General features: G+C 33.5%; 2 pseudogenes; both read left to right on the forward strand.

The window, feature by feature from the left end:
- The window catches only part of LOC141583831 (large ribosomal subunit protein eL29-like), a 59852-nt pseudogene extending 55863 nt beyond the window's left edge, over positions 1-3989 (forward strand).
- Positions 3990-14748: 10759 nt separating this feature from the next.
- On the forward strand, positions 14749-14824 carry LOC120363797 (U7 small nuclear RNA; annotated as a pseudogene).
- The last annotated feature ends 1081 nt before the right edge of the window (positions 14825-15905 follow it).

Genomic DNA, 15905 nt, shown 5'->3' on the forward strand with positions numbered 1-15905 from the left:
AAATTAGGAAGACTAAATTAAACAGTTACTCTAAATACGCTTTTTTTTTTTTTTAGACAAAAGACTTAGGTCAAAAGAACAAAAGAGAATCATAAGACTACTTGTAGCTCAAAAATATTGTTTTTGTTTGCTTAAAATCACATTCTAGCTTATTAATGGACATATTTATTGGGGATTGCTGTTGCTTTGCCTTTGTTTGTTCCTCTTTTTGTCACAGTTCATTTCACACAATTCATGTCTTTTCTCACTTTACATTTTTTAAGGCAAATCTTGTGGTCACTTCACACATCTTTCTTTCCAAACTATAATGAACAGAATTCAGGGTTTTTGACTTCAACTTCTACTTTTGCTCTAGGATTCAGGGAATTGGTTCTAATTCAAGCAGGTCTTAAGTTGAAATGTGTAAACCAAGATGTAGAAACCCAGTGCAGGGATCAGGGTCCCCCCCACCCCACCCACAGACACACAAATGATTCCAAATGAGAGGTTCTTAGGAGCAGAAGAGCAGGCAGTAGAGAAGCCCATCCACGCATGGCAAAAGATTGTTTCATAGCATGTAGAATTTCCTAAATTAATTTCAATTTCACTTGAATTTAAGATATATAAAAAAGAATAACTGCAATATATTGAGCAGCTACACTGTGTTGAGTAGTGCATGGAAAAGTCTTATAAATATTACCTTAATAGTTAAAATTGCTGCAAATTATTTCTTACATCTGCATTTTACAGATGAGAAAAGTGAAAATATAAATAGTAATTTTTTGTTCAAGTTCACATACAATCTAGGTGACAGAATTCAAAGCCATGTCTGTCTGATTTAACAGCTATATGGTTTCACTGAGTTAGAGGCCCATAAAATTTTCCAAAACACTATTTTTTTTTGTTTTAGACTTTTGAAACATCCATATTAAGAACTTGATTTCAGTTATTGACAAGATTTTGACATTAAGATGCAAATGAATGAAGTTGATTTATGGTGTTTTGTTTTCTTTCTCCCAAAACCTGGATGGGATTCATCCTTCATTTTAGGAGACATTTTTAAATATAGAATATATTGTACCACTGGACATAAATCTCTTGTGTGATTTCCTCTAATTGTCACTTGAAATTATGGCTTTTGAAGTCACAGAATCTATTAGTCTTCTTCTCTCTGAATATTCTTCCCAATAACCCATTATACATTCACCATTGCACAGCCATATGGAGCTGCTCAGTCTTTTATTAAGACTCTTGATTGAAAAGCCTCATGGGACAGTGAACAGCCAAGGAAAGAGAAAAGGATTAGTAGTAATAATACTAAGATTGGACCAGAAAGACTGATTCAACAGATATATGAGCCATAATTTCACATTCTACCATCCCAGCAGCAAGGGAACTAATTACATGGCAGACACTCTGGAGTTCAGGTACATTTTTCATTTCACCTCAGATGAAGTCAAGTATTCCAAATAATTTGCTGTATAAAACAATGTGTTTGCTGCCAAGATGCACTAAAATATGTATGACAAAAATGTAATATCAGGCTCTCCATGTTACAACAATTCCCAAAGCTATGGAATTACTGCTTCCTTTCCCATTAATGAGGGTACTCTATCTTATCAGTGAATTGCAATGCCCTTGTTGATTGGCATGCCTTATAGTATACCACATGAAGTCATTGTGCTTGATGAACTTTGGGGTAGAGAAAAGTGTCAAGTTGATGTTGTATGGTGCAATTTTTGTATTATTTATATTTTAAAAGGGAAAGTTTTGTTTCTGAAATATAAAAATTATCAATGACTATAAAATTAACAGTTTCTCATTCTTCAAGTGCTTATGCTAATAATATGTGAGTTTAAATATTTCCTCATTTTCATTTAAGGTTTTAAATTGTATGAATTTTCAATCAACTGAAAGTGTTCATTGCATATATATACACACACATATATATATATATATATATATGCATTTTGTGTGTGTGTGTATATATATACACACAGATCTGAAATAGCCATTATGAGTAAGTGATAACTTTTAAATGACTGTCACTAATTTCAAGTGATGTTAATAACGTATTAGAAGAAAGTTTACAAAATAATTTTAAAAAAACAAACAAATGATTTATATGTAGAAATCATCATTAGTGTGCACACAAAACTCTACACAAGTAAAGAAATGGATTTTTGGGTTTCTTCAAATTGATTCCTATTCCTTCTTTTCATCTCTTCATGAACACCAGTCCTTACCATGTCCGTGATCTACTCATCATCAAATCTTAATGATATCCCTAGTCCCATGATTCATCTAGTTTCACATACATTTTGATCCCCTTCCCTTTGCCTCTCAAGCAACTACTCCAATAGTAGCCACTTTTAGGAAGATTCTGAAATAATGACTAAAAATAGCACATGCTAAATACTAGGTTTATAATCATATGAAAGTCAGACATGATTTCTGCCTTTACAGAAGCTACAATCTAGCTGATATTGCCACTAGGTTAAAATTTACACATCTCAAATAAATATCTAGAACTTAATAGCCTATTGCAGGCTGGGAATAGTGGCTCATGCCTGTAATCCCAGCACTTTGGGAGACTTAGGAGGGTGGATCATTTGAGGTCAGAAGTTCAAGACAAGGCTGGCTAACACGGTGAAACCCTGTCTTTACTGAAAATAGAAAAATTGGCTGGGTATGGTGGCATATGCCTATAATCACAGCTACCTGAGAGGCTTAGGCAAGGGAACTAATTGATCCTGGGAGGCTGAAGTTGCAGTGAACCGAACTGTGCTCCAGTGCTGGCAACAGAGGGAGATTCTGTCTCACGCTAAAAAAAAAAAAAAAAAAAAAAAAAAAAAAAAAAAAAAAAAATAGAAGAAGAAGAAGAAAAAAAAAAAGGCTATTCTGGAAGAGAGTAGTTAATGGTTCACTAAACACTTCTTATCTTTATGTTGCACAAATAACAAATCTATTCTTCACAACCTTTATATTTTGTTAATTATGGCTATGTAATTGGGTGATCACTTTTATTGGTTCTAGATAATGAAATTCATGGAAATAATGTATACCACATCTAGTAAGGCTCACTGGTATTACCCATGTATGGTTCTCTTTTACTTGCCCTTCAACTGAAAGCCACCATATCTACAATGGTAGAGATTTTATAGGAAAGTAACAAGAGATCATGAAGCACTGATAAGAAGGGACCAACCTATTGACCAGAACCATCCTTTTACTCCTTAGATGAGTGATAAATGACCTTCTACTGACTTCAGCCACAGAGACTACAGGGAATAGATTTAATTGCTCTGATGTTACTTTAAGTAATACAGAACTGGACAAAATGAAGGAATAAAAATAACTCCTAAAATACATCACATTGGCTGCATAATAGGGTAGATGAAAACAAACAAACAAAAAAAAAACATACTGGAGGCCAAAGATATGTAAAACTGTCATATATAGTGATACAGTATTCATCAAAAGTATTACCTGCCGTCTGGTCTTAGGCACTTCGGGAACTGCGGCTTAGGTGCAGACAGGGCCAAGTCCAAGAACCACAGCACACACAACCAGTCCCGAAAATGGCACAGAAATGCTATCAAGAAACCCCGATCACAAGGATACAAATCTCTTAAAGGGGTGGACCCCAAGTTCCTGAGGAACATGCGCTTTGTCAAGAAGCACAACACGAAGGGCCTAAAGAAGACGCAGGCCAACCGTGCCAAGGCCGTGAGTGCACGTGCCGAGGCCATCACGGCCTTCATAAAGCCCAAGGAGGTTAAGCCCAAGATCCCAAAGGGCGTCAGCTGCAAGCTGGATCGACTTGCCTACACTGCCCACCCCAAGCTTGGGAAGCGTGCTTGTGCACGCATTGCCAAGGGGCTCAGGCTCTGCGGCCAAAGGTCAAGGCCAAGGCCAAGGATCAAGCCAAGGCTCAGGCCGCAGCTCCAACTGCTGTTCCGGCTCAGGCTCCCAAAGGTGCACAGGCCCCTAAAAAAGCTTCAGAGTAGATATCTCTGTCTGCCAACGTGGGACAGAAGGACTGGTGCGACCCCCCGGGGGCTGCCATCTGCATGGGGCTGGGGTCCTCCTGTGCTATTTGTACAAATAAACCTGAGGCAGGAAAAGAAAAAAAGTATTACCTGCCATGCCATGACTTTTAAGGCAGCTCACATTGTCTATAGCTTTAAGAGAAGTATTTGTAGCGATAATACACATTGGCTTCTACCTTCACCTTTAGACATATTTTACAAGAAATTCATGAGCATTGACCTGACAATTTGTAAATAAAAAAATGGGAATAGAGAAAATTTCTAAATTTGGGGTTACAAACCGTTGGAAGAGGAGAGGACTATATATCACCTAATGACTTAAAACTTTGAATTGGGGCAATGACTGGATTGGATTTTGGGCAGACACCTTTGCAACCACGGTGTGTTTCTAATATATAAGAAGATGATAGTTGGTGGCCAAAAGAAAAAAAATATATATTTTTGAAGATGTAAGGAAGTCTTTATATAGAAGATATATGAAATTTTGATTACTGATTTGAAAATAAAAACATACTTTTTGAATTTAAATGATACTAAATGAGTTTTTATTATTATTTTAAAGATGGTATTTGTTACAGAAATCAACATTAATAAATTTAGCCTTTCCTCTCACACTGCAACAGTTGAATGTGCTCCCAAAATTCATGTTAAAAATTAATCCTTTAGGCAACAGTATTAACAGATAGCGCTCTTAAGAGGTGATTATATTATAAGAGCACAATGCTCATTAATGGAATGAGAGACCTTACATGAGGGCTGGAGGGAACTAGCCAAGCCCTTTTTGTTTTTTCTGTCTTTGGCCATGTAAGAACACAGAAACAAAGCACCCTTTTAGAAGCAGAGAGCAGCCCTCCCCAGACAACAAATGATGAAGCCTTGATCCTAAACTTCCCAGCCACCAGGACTATGAGAAATACATTTATTTTCTTTATAAATTACCCTGTCTCACATATTGTGTTATAGAAGTTCCAAATAGACTGAGATGCATATTACTGTTGTAATCTACCAAATATGCATGTGTATATGTTTGCATGCATTTATGGTGAGTGTAAACATGTTGTTGACTTATCTAATCAACTACACCTGCTAACACATTTGATGTATTGAAATCTATATTTTTCCATATATTGTCTTAATTCTTATTAATAAAATGTGTCCCATTGTCTGTTTTCATTTGTTTGTTTTTTAAGAGCAAATCAGGTTTATTTTTAACACTTCTCCCAGTAGCTCAGGGTAACATTGGAGTTATGAATGAATTGATTGTTCAAAGAGAGGAAGAAGTACCCATTTCCATAAACTTCCCAGGTATTTCTCAGGTATATCTTCTAGGTATCTTTCTCTCTTTTCTGCTATCCATCACTCTATAGTGGAACAGAATTAACTGGAGTTAAGTACACATTACCGTAACAGCCTACAGTGAGTTTGCTGTACCTCCTTAGCACATCAAAATTCTGCTGTTTTATCTCATAATCTACAGATTCAATAGAGAAAAGTACAGTAATTGAGCTTTTCAGGAAACAGCCTTCTGAGGCGCTGGTGCTCTTTTGTGCATTGACTTCATCTTTTTCCAATTTGTAGGCAGCACCCATGTGATGCATTTCTTTTAAATGTGTATTCTTATTTTTTGCTACAGAAGATCCTAGTAAGACTGTGAAATATATGAAGAATTAATAATAATAGAAGTGCTTGTCATGAAGCAACCTATATTGAGAACTTACTAAGTTCCATGAAATAAGTTCTATGTTAAATAATTTTTAATCATTATACTATTCTTATGAATACTACTTTCCCCATTTCATGATATGAATACCAAGGGACAGAAAGTGCTCTCCCAAACTGATCAAAATAAATGAAGAGAACTCTTTAAGTCTCCAATATCATGGGTCCAACAGAAGACAGCATCTAAGATGTGTTAGAAGTTAATAAGAAAATAGAAGGAATAAGTTAAAGAGATCTATCGTACATGGTTTTTTAAAAGAAATAAAACAAAGGGGCATTATTTGTAAAAAAAAAGAATTTAAATCTCATATGCAAATAAATCCAATATATTTAAATACAATAAAAAAATCCACTTATCAAATATGAGAAAAATAATAGCATGCAATTTCAACATATGTGGAACTAAAAGAGCAGTTCAGTCATTAATTGAAAGCATTCTATGAAGAAAATAACCAGTCCAAATGGCTTTATTAATACACTCTACCAAACATTCAAATAGAAAAAATATATAATATTACACAAGTATTTTAGAAAGGAGAAAAAGAAAGTAAACCAAACATCCCATTTTGGGAGACTACTATAATAATTTTGAAAAAATCTAAAAAGAAAAATCAAATATTTATATCATTAGTGAAAGTAGATACAAAAACTATTTAAAAAGTTCCAAATCAAATCTAGAATTATGTTAAGATGATAATAACAAGGCATAGTAAAGAGCAGTAACTAACAAAACAATGTATATGTGCAAATAAATAGGATCAAAAAATCCAAAAGATAATGTACAAATTAGGTTTAAATCTGATATTCAAGTAACATACGCATTAACAAAATAAAGGAGATATATCTTATGATTATCTCAATATATGCAGAAAAGCATTTATTAACAGGTGTTAATTGGATAAATAAGTTAGAAACAAAAGGAAATGTTGTTGCTTTCGTAAAGCAAGTCTTTTAAAAATAATGTAGTGTTGACAGTCTTTTCTCTGAAATTGGGAAAATGACAAAAATGTACTCATTCAACACATCTATTCAATAAACTTGAGGGTCCTGCCAATGCTGTACCATAAGAAAACAGTAAGAGCTTCAGAGACTTAAAGGACAAACAAGGCTGCTGTTATTTTGGAAAATAGCTCATCTTTATAGAAAACCTAAAAGATATGTATAGTTAATATACTAACATAAATAAAGATGTCATCTTGGAGATAATCTTATCTCCAAGAGACATGCTAAGTCATCTTGGAGATAAGATTATCACAGAAAAATCAATTCTATCAAATATAGAAAGTTGATAGATATATAGAAAGTATATGTCAATATAGAAAATCACTTGTGTGTGGGCAATAAAAATATCAAAAACAAATGCTATTTACAATAGCATTACAATTATCAAAAATTATTGATAAAATTAATAAAAGTAAGAAAATATGCTAATCAAAATTAAATTTTAAAGATTTTAAAACAACTAAACTGAGTTGAAAGGCTTAAAATTTATAAACTTTGTTTCTCATAAAATTTATCTAATTATTCAATGCAATCTGTTTCAAAAATGTAGTTGACATTTTTCTTATGTGTATTAACAAATTCCAAAATCCATATGACATTTTTCTTATGTGTATTAACAAAAACTAAAGTGCCATTAATAGCCATGAAACTCCAGAAGAGGAAAAGAAGAAAGAAAGATAAGGAAGAGGAAGAGGGAGAAAGACAGCAGGCAAGAGGACTTGTTACTAGTATCACTTATATTTATGATATTTTATTCTAAAATGTCAAATTACTCATTTATAAGTTAAAGTATTATTAAAATCACAAACTTATTTCAACTACCAAATAACACCACTTAAGCCTCGTAAAACCTACTACAAGTACTTAATCTACTACTACTATTACTACTACTACTAGCTTATATATATATATATATATATATATATATATATATATATATGTATATATATTTGTACATTTTTGTCATATTATATATATATATATATATTTTTTTTTCTTTTCTTTTTTGAGACGGAGTTTCGCTGTTACCCAGGCTGGAGAGCAATGGTGCGATCTCAGCTCACCGCAACCTCCGCCTCCTGGGTTCAGGCAATTCTCCTGCCTCAGCCTCCTGAGTAGCTTGGATTACAGGCACGTGCCACCATGCCCAGCTAATTTTTTTTTTTTTTTTGTATCTTTAGTAGAGATGGGGTTTCACCATGTTGACAAGAATGGCCTTGATCTCTTGACCTCGTGATCCACCCGCCTCGGCCTCCCAAAGTGCTGGGATTACAAGCTTGAGCCACCACGCCCGGCCTACTAGCTAACATATATTGATCACTTGCTATATACTAAGCAATCTGCCAAGGAGTTTTATGGATTCTCTCATTTAACACTTAAAATACATTTATATGGCAGCTATCATAATTGTTCTTCCTTTTCTTAGATGAAAATGTATTAGATTGAGTAAAGTACTAACAGGTGCTAAAGCCAGCATTTGAACCATTTTTATCTTGTTAACACTGAAATTTCAATCATTGATGTATCACATATCATTTCAATAACAAAGACCAAAGTGAGATAACTGGTTTTAACTTATAGATTCAACACGGTGAAACAGAACTGCAACCATATTGGTAATCAAAAAAGAAACCAGACTGAACTAAAAAGTCCCAGGTTTTACAAATTCATTTTAACTGATGGTGAAATCCATTTTTCTATTGTTCAAAAAGGTAGAATTACAGTTTTAGGAATCTGTCCATTTACAATGACCCAAGGGTTTTCAGTGTATTTTTCCCTGCTGCTCAGTGAGAAACATGTGGTATTTAATGATTAAGGTGCAGTAGAGTTTCCTTTTATCTTCTCGACCATATGTCCTGGCATACATAGTGCATGTGAATAGAGCTCAACATCCTCATCCAATATCCTTCTTGGCAAATATAGTTTTACTGCTCACTAAACTTGCTTTATACTTCTTGTAGAGTAAGAGAAAATATATTAGAATATCCTGTCCAAGAAATGAAAATGACAGATAAAAGATTTAAATATGAACTACAGTACCAATAACAAAATGCTTGCAAGAGATGTCAAAGTAATAACATTTATTTGATGTAATGCTAATTTAGAGCTGAGGACAAGGGCACCTGCTCATTCCAGGAAATGGAATTAGTAAGAGGAGTTCAATTAAATGCTGCTTCTCAGAAATAGGGGTCAATAATTGTTAGGCTCTTAAGGCTAGTTCTCTATGCTGGCATTACAATGGGGTTTTCTGACATTCTTAGGCAAAAGTATTTTCTATTACACTTTCTTTTTTCCACACTGTACATACTTCTGAAATCTTTCTTATATAAAAGTAAATCTATTTTAAAGGGCAAAAAGCAAATTTAGGAAGATTATTTATTTGAAGAAGACACTGTGATTTTTCAAAAGATAACATTTCTGTGTCTGCAAATGCTCATGATTTGAAAACAGATGACATTTAAATAATAACAAAATATTAATTTGTTTTGCTCTTGGGACTTTGGAAATGTGGTGTGTATTAGAGGGGGATAAAAGATGCAAGTATTGACCTTTGGAAAACCCTACAATTTTATACAAGGATAAGAGCCAGATTTGGGTTCTAGTACTAGTTTGCTACTAATTAGGCTTTCACTTCTTAACTAAGTTCTTCATCTATTATGGGCTTTGAATTAAAAAGTTTGATATATTCACTCAGTCAATGAAAACGTATGTGATCATGTTGGTCAAATTATGTCACCTCTGTCCAAATCCTTCTTTCAGTTTCCCATCACTTCTAGAGTAAAAGCCAAAGTTTTGAAAATTACAACTTCATCTAATACTCAATTCTCCCTGACTTTGCACAAGCCTCAGTGGCCTCACTGCTTATCCTAGACTAAGGCCAGTCACATCTCCCAACATGGCCTCTGGCTGTACACACTGGCTGCACCCTGTGTGTCTGGAATGCTATCTTCCATAATGAAGAGTGATTGTTTGCCTAAATTTTAGTCAAGATCGTAAACCTTCTTATTCCATCTGTGCACTTCCTTATAAAATCCAGTTTTAGATAGGAATACTGCTAAGTTTGTTTAGTGAGAAATCCCCACTCTTGATGTCTGATTACTCTCAATATCTGACAAGGTTCTCATCCTCCACCATACCTTAGATGATATCTGATCACTCTGGCCGTCTTCAGCAAGAATTCTGTTAGGTCGTCTTCCCCAGAATCCTCTACAACCATATTTCCACTTGTTAACTTGCCATGCACTGATCCTTACCCTGCTACTTGGCTATAAATTTTCACTTGCCCATGTTACATTTGGAGTTGAGCTCAATCTTTCTCCTTTCATGCAAACTCCCACTGCAGTGGTTCTTATGTCTCTCATAGTGGTCCAGAGTAAAATCTCCTTAATCATGCTATAATAAGCATCACTGACTATTTTCTTTAATATCTCTCACCCTCTAATGTTTCCTTGGCTTGTTCACTCTCCCTTTTTTTTAGGTGTTTACTAAAGCATCACTTTCTCAGAGAGACCATATGCATGACCTTGTTTTAAATTGAATCCCTCCCTTAATACTACTTATTTTCATTCCTGGTATTTTTTCTCCTTATTATTTCTAAATTTTTAATGCATAACTTGTTTATTTAGTTTTATGCTTGTTTTCTAGCTCACCCGACAAAACATAAGGCTAATGATGCAAAGCTATTTTTTCTGTTTTTTTAATTATTGTATCCCTGTCACCTAATGCCGTGTCTGACACATAGTAGACACTCACTAAATAATTTGTTGAATGAATGAAATTAATGAGCATCTACAGTATTTCCAATCATGTGTTCTGCACTGGGAATAAAGCAGTGAACCATACAGACAAAATTTCTACAACATTTGCTTAGCTTTTAGTTTGTGATGTATGTCAGAAAAACTAATATGAAACTAGCTCTTACAGTTGAAGAACATAGATGTTTTCTCAAAAGCAGAAAAAAAAATATAAGCCCACTTTCAAATACATAGGTCTGATTAAACTTACCAAGCATCAGCAGATTATCACAGAAAAAATATATGTGTATATAATTTTTACTATATTGCATATATATTTTATTACATATATTATATATAATTTTCAATAATAAAAAGGCATGATAAGAATAGATAACCTAATACAGTCCCTGGAAGAGGTAACACTGTGGAATGCTCATTAGAGGTGTTAGGTAAAAATCTAACATATTTTCTGCAAACCTATAACACTGCAACTAAATACACATATAGTTACTCCAATACATGTGGTCATTGGAAATAATTATGTATCAGTAGACTCATGTTAGCTCAATTTTTCCTATTAGTGTTCTTGAGTGAACCATACAGACAAGGAGTAAAAGCCAAAGTTTCAGATTTTAGCAGAGAGAGATAGTTATTTGATTTAAAGATGTAGTTGAGAATTACAGGTATTATGAAAGCCTGGTATTTCTACCGCACTCTCTTTACGTTATACTGATACGGAAGGCATAGGCACACTTGGAATAAGAAGTAAAATAGTGGTTGATCAAAGTAGTAAATAAATAATGAATAAACATGATAATTACAAAACATTGCATGTTCTGTGAAGGAAATAAAGCAGGGTCATTGAAGAGTAAAGTGAAGAGGACAATTTAGGTATTCACTAAGATCTCTTTTAGCTAAAATCCCTGTGTCTTTGTGTTTTTTAATGGAAAGAGGAAAGAGGTCCAACTGGCTTTAACTCAGATCAAAGGATGAGTCACAGGATAGAAGTCAGAAAGGTTAAAGAGAATCAGAATTTATTGCCACTCATAGCTTTATTATGATTCATTGTCACTGTAAGGTTTTCTGTAACAAATTGATGTTTTTTTCTTTCTGTTTTAGAAGAATCACTTATGTAGCTGGGAAGACACCAAATAGAGATCAATATAGAAACCTCAGGAGGCTATTGGAGCAATTTGAGTGAGAACCAACATAAGCTTGGACCAGAATAATAGGAGTGGAGGTGGTGAGAAGTGATCGTATTACAGGTATATTTTGAAGATAAAGCCAAAGGAAATTATTAATAAATTAGTCATTCAACATGAGAGAAAAACAGGTGTCAAGAATGACTCTATGGCTTTTTCATTGTAGTTCCCAGAAGAATAATGGAGTTACTAACTCAAATTAAAAATATGAACTAAAACAGGTTTCTGGACAGAAGATCAGAAACTCAATTTTGTACATATTAATTATTTAATATTAGGTTGATGCGAAAGTGATTGTGGTTAAAAAGCTAACCAATCCAGTTAACCACAATTACTTTGCCCCAAGCAAATATTAATATTAACCTAATACTTAGGAATAGTTTTAAACTTCCACATATTCCAAATTCATATGTATGTAAAGTCAGTAGTGTCTAGTTATCTTGTGAAAGAATGTTATCTGAACATAGTCTTGAGTTTGATGTCTCTGAGTTCAGATTATTGACTGCCAAGGAATTGAGGATATACAGGTTAAAATTATAATAATGCTTAAAAACCAGAAAACAATATGTAGCTAAAGAGGATCTACATCAAATGTTCTTTATACAGTATAAAATAGATAATTAGAACTAGGTAAATGACAAGTGATGCAAGGTTAAAATGAAACTCTTAATTTCAATTTACTTATATTAAACAAGTCCTCTTTTACAGATTCCCCCCTCTTTGTCACTACCTAATTAATTTCAATATTTTAAGTTTGGTTGGTATGACTAGAGTAATAATGCATCAGAGTGAAAAAAAAAAAGATAACTTATTTATAGAAGGAGAGGAATTAGTTGTTAACTACCAAGAAACTGGTAACAAGGAAAAAATGGAGACAAAGAGAGCCTAAGAGTTAAGTCTGAAGGGCAAGTTGATCTGATTCAAGAATTGTAATCAGAAAACTGACATGATTTATAGTTTTATCAAAGCCAAAGTTACACAAGTTGGAGCAAGGTAAACTACAGATGAAGTCAGGAAATGCTAACTTAATGGAGGTTTTAAATTTTTTGGTTTCAAGCAATCCAGGTTAAATTGGTTCAAAGAAGACAAAACTATATGTGTCAGAAGATTGCCAGAAGTTAAAATGTTGTATGCAATTTGTGCAATATTATCTAAAGGCTTAACATGTTCTTTGTAAATAAATAACATTTTTCTGAAAGGCCATTTTTTAATTTTGTTTGGAAGCTTACATATGCACACTTTCTAACCAATAAGTGAACCGCATCCAAAAAATAAAAAATAAACAAAAGTTTAAATATATAATTGTTTGAAAATCCATAGTCCAATAGAAAGAAGTTGAACTAACTGTGTAATGACTTATTTGCAGAACATACTATCACAAAATCATTAACATATTTTCAAGACCATTTAATAAAGTAAGAAAAGTTTATTTTAAAATGCATGGCTAAAAAGTACAAGGGAGATTATTATCATTTATTTTATGTTCATTACTTTGATTAAATTACAAAAAGAAAAACTATATGCAACCAACCCTATGTTGATAAGAATGTGCATTTTGTAAGTAATATTTTGAATAATTTTGCCTTGCTGAAGTTCTCCAAACCTTCCACTAAGTGATGTTTTTGTCATAAGAAACATAAGCCATTTATTGAAAAAATATATTTTGGCTCTCTTAATATTTTGTTATTTATACATGCAAAATATCACTTAAGTCTCATGTGATTTTATTGTCTCAAAACTTGTTTTATACTGAGAAAATCCTATATTGGTGAACTAAACTATAATTGCTTAAGATCTCTTCTATACACTATTTTGATAAAAAACCTAAAAAAGAGGAAAGAAACACAAACTTTCATAAAACATTTATTTCTTTGAAGTCATTTAGACTTAGCATTTTTCCTTGAAAAGCTTCATGAATAATTGAGTCTAATGTCCATGAAAAGCACTGGCTGAATTTTAAAACTAGAAAAATTGTATACTGTTGCAGTGGGCGTATTACAGCAATTTAAATTTGGTATGAAATGGATCCTGGACTATGTGGAAGAATTGACTACTGAGTCAAAAGAATTGACTACTAAAAAGAATGATATGGACCTATAAATGTTATTATAAAAGTGCTGATGGTTCCATATGAAGCTTAAGGTGTTTTTTTCCAGTTCTGTGAAGAAGGTCATTGGTAGTTTGATGGGAATAGCGCTGAATTTGTAAATTACTTTGGGCAGTATGGCCATTTTCACGATGTTGATCCTTCCTAACCATGAACATGGAATATTTCTCCATCTGTTTGTGTCCTCTCTTATTGCGTGGAGTGTAAATTAATTAAACCATTGTGGAAGACAGTGTGGCAATTCCTCAATGACCTAAAAATAGAAATCCCATTTGACCCAGCAATCCCATTACTGGGTATATATCCAAAGGATTGTAAATCATTCTACTATAAGGACACATGCACACGAATGTTCATTGCAGCACTGTTTACAATAGCAAAGACCTGAAACCAACCCAAATGCCCATCGATGATAGACTGGACAGGGAAAATGTGGTACATATACACCATGGGATATTATGCAGCCATCAAAAACGATGAGTTTGCGTCCTTTGTAGGGACATGGATGAACCTGGAAACCATCATTCTCAGCAAACTGACACAAGAGCAGAAAATCAAACACCGCATGTTCTCACTCATAGGCAGGTGTTGAACAATGAGAACACATGGACACAGGGAGGGGAGCACTACTCGCTGGGGTCCGTTGGGGGGAAATGGGGGAGGGATGGGGAGGTGGGGAAGTAGGAAGAGGTAACATGGGGAGAAATGACAGATACTGACAGATACAGGTGAGGGGAAGGAAGGCAGCAAACCACACTGCCATGTGTGTACCTGTGCAACAATCTTGCATGTTCTTCACATGTACCCCCAAACCTAAAATGCAATAAAAAAAAAAAAAGTGCTGATGTAGGGCAAAGCCTAATGTGCTCTTTAAAATTTTTTAATAAGGCAAAGCCTAATGTGCTCTTTAACATTTTTTAAATAAAATAAGATTTGAATGATAGAGATTGTAACATTACAGTTCTTTTAGAATTTGTCTAGAAGGCTTACTGGAAAGTGCACACTTTCTCCTCGTGCCCTGCCCACACACCTATTGATTGAAGAACTGGGTTTCCAGTTGCATTCCTGTCTTTATTAGCAGTAAGAGTTGAACACATTACTTGAGATCTCCTAGTTTTAGGATACTAATTCATTAAATGGATAAATAATAATATCTACCTTCATCTCATGTGTTTTTAGTGGGCATAATGTGTTAATGCCTGTGTAGTTCTTAGTATTATACCTGGAAATAGTCATTTTTATTACTATGATTATTGACTTACCCTATTCTTTCCCTGTACTGAAAAACCAAATAAATGTGTTATTCAGGCTGCTAAAAACAGACTATGAACCATAAATGAGACAATTTTCAAGCTCCATGGAACAAGAATAAACAGATCAATAATTTTCTCTTCATTAAATAAGAGGGCTTTAATTCATGTTGAAATATGTGTTGAACATCTATTAATACTTGAAGTTTCAATTAATATTAACTGAAATAATACAGGTATAGGATCTTTATAAACTGTAAAGTTCAGTGCAAATATTAGAGATGATTACTAATATCACCAGGCTTTCTTTATAAGCATAGCAATGGATATTCAAGGTAGCAAATATCTTTTGCAACACAATAAAGCATTTTAAGAGTTAGTTTCTTCCTTAGAAAATATATCTTATTTTCTAGGAATAATCTACAAACTTGAACAATTTAGCAGAATTTGTATTATCAATTCTTTTAAAAGAGTTTCATTTTAGGAGAGTCTTTTTTAATGCTATCATTTTGTAATACACCCTTATTTTAAATGCTTCTAACATTGAATTAATAATCTGATTAAAACTGCATTTTTCCCTAAATACACCTTTTCATGGACAAATATCTGTACATAGTTAGAAATCAGTTTAAACTTAGGATTTATGGTGGTAGAATAATATATTTAGAAAAAGAAAATGTGAGTCTACTTGCCATCTCAAAGCACTATGAACACTCTCCAGAGAAGGTTTTCTGACAGTAATGCTTACATGACACATACTATCTCTTGATCCATGACATCCATTGCACACCATCAATTTGTTACTTGAATTGTCCTAAGGGGAGAAGGTTGTTATTCACTCACTGAGGTAAATGAAG

The sequence above is a fragment of the Saimiri boliviensis genome, chromosome 3 (assembly GCF_048565385.1).
Source record: "Saimiri boliviensis isolate mSaiBol1 chromosome 3, mSaiBol1.pri, whole genome shotgun sequence".
Taxonomy (NCBI): Eukaryota; Metazoa; Chordata; class Mammalia; order Primates; family Cebidae; genus Saimiri; species Saimiri boliviensis.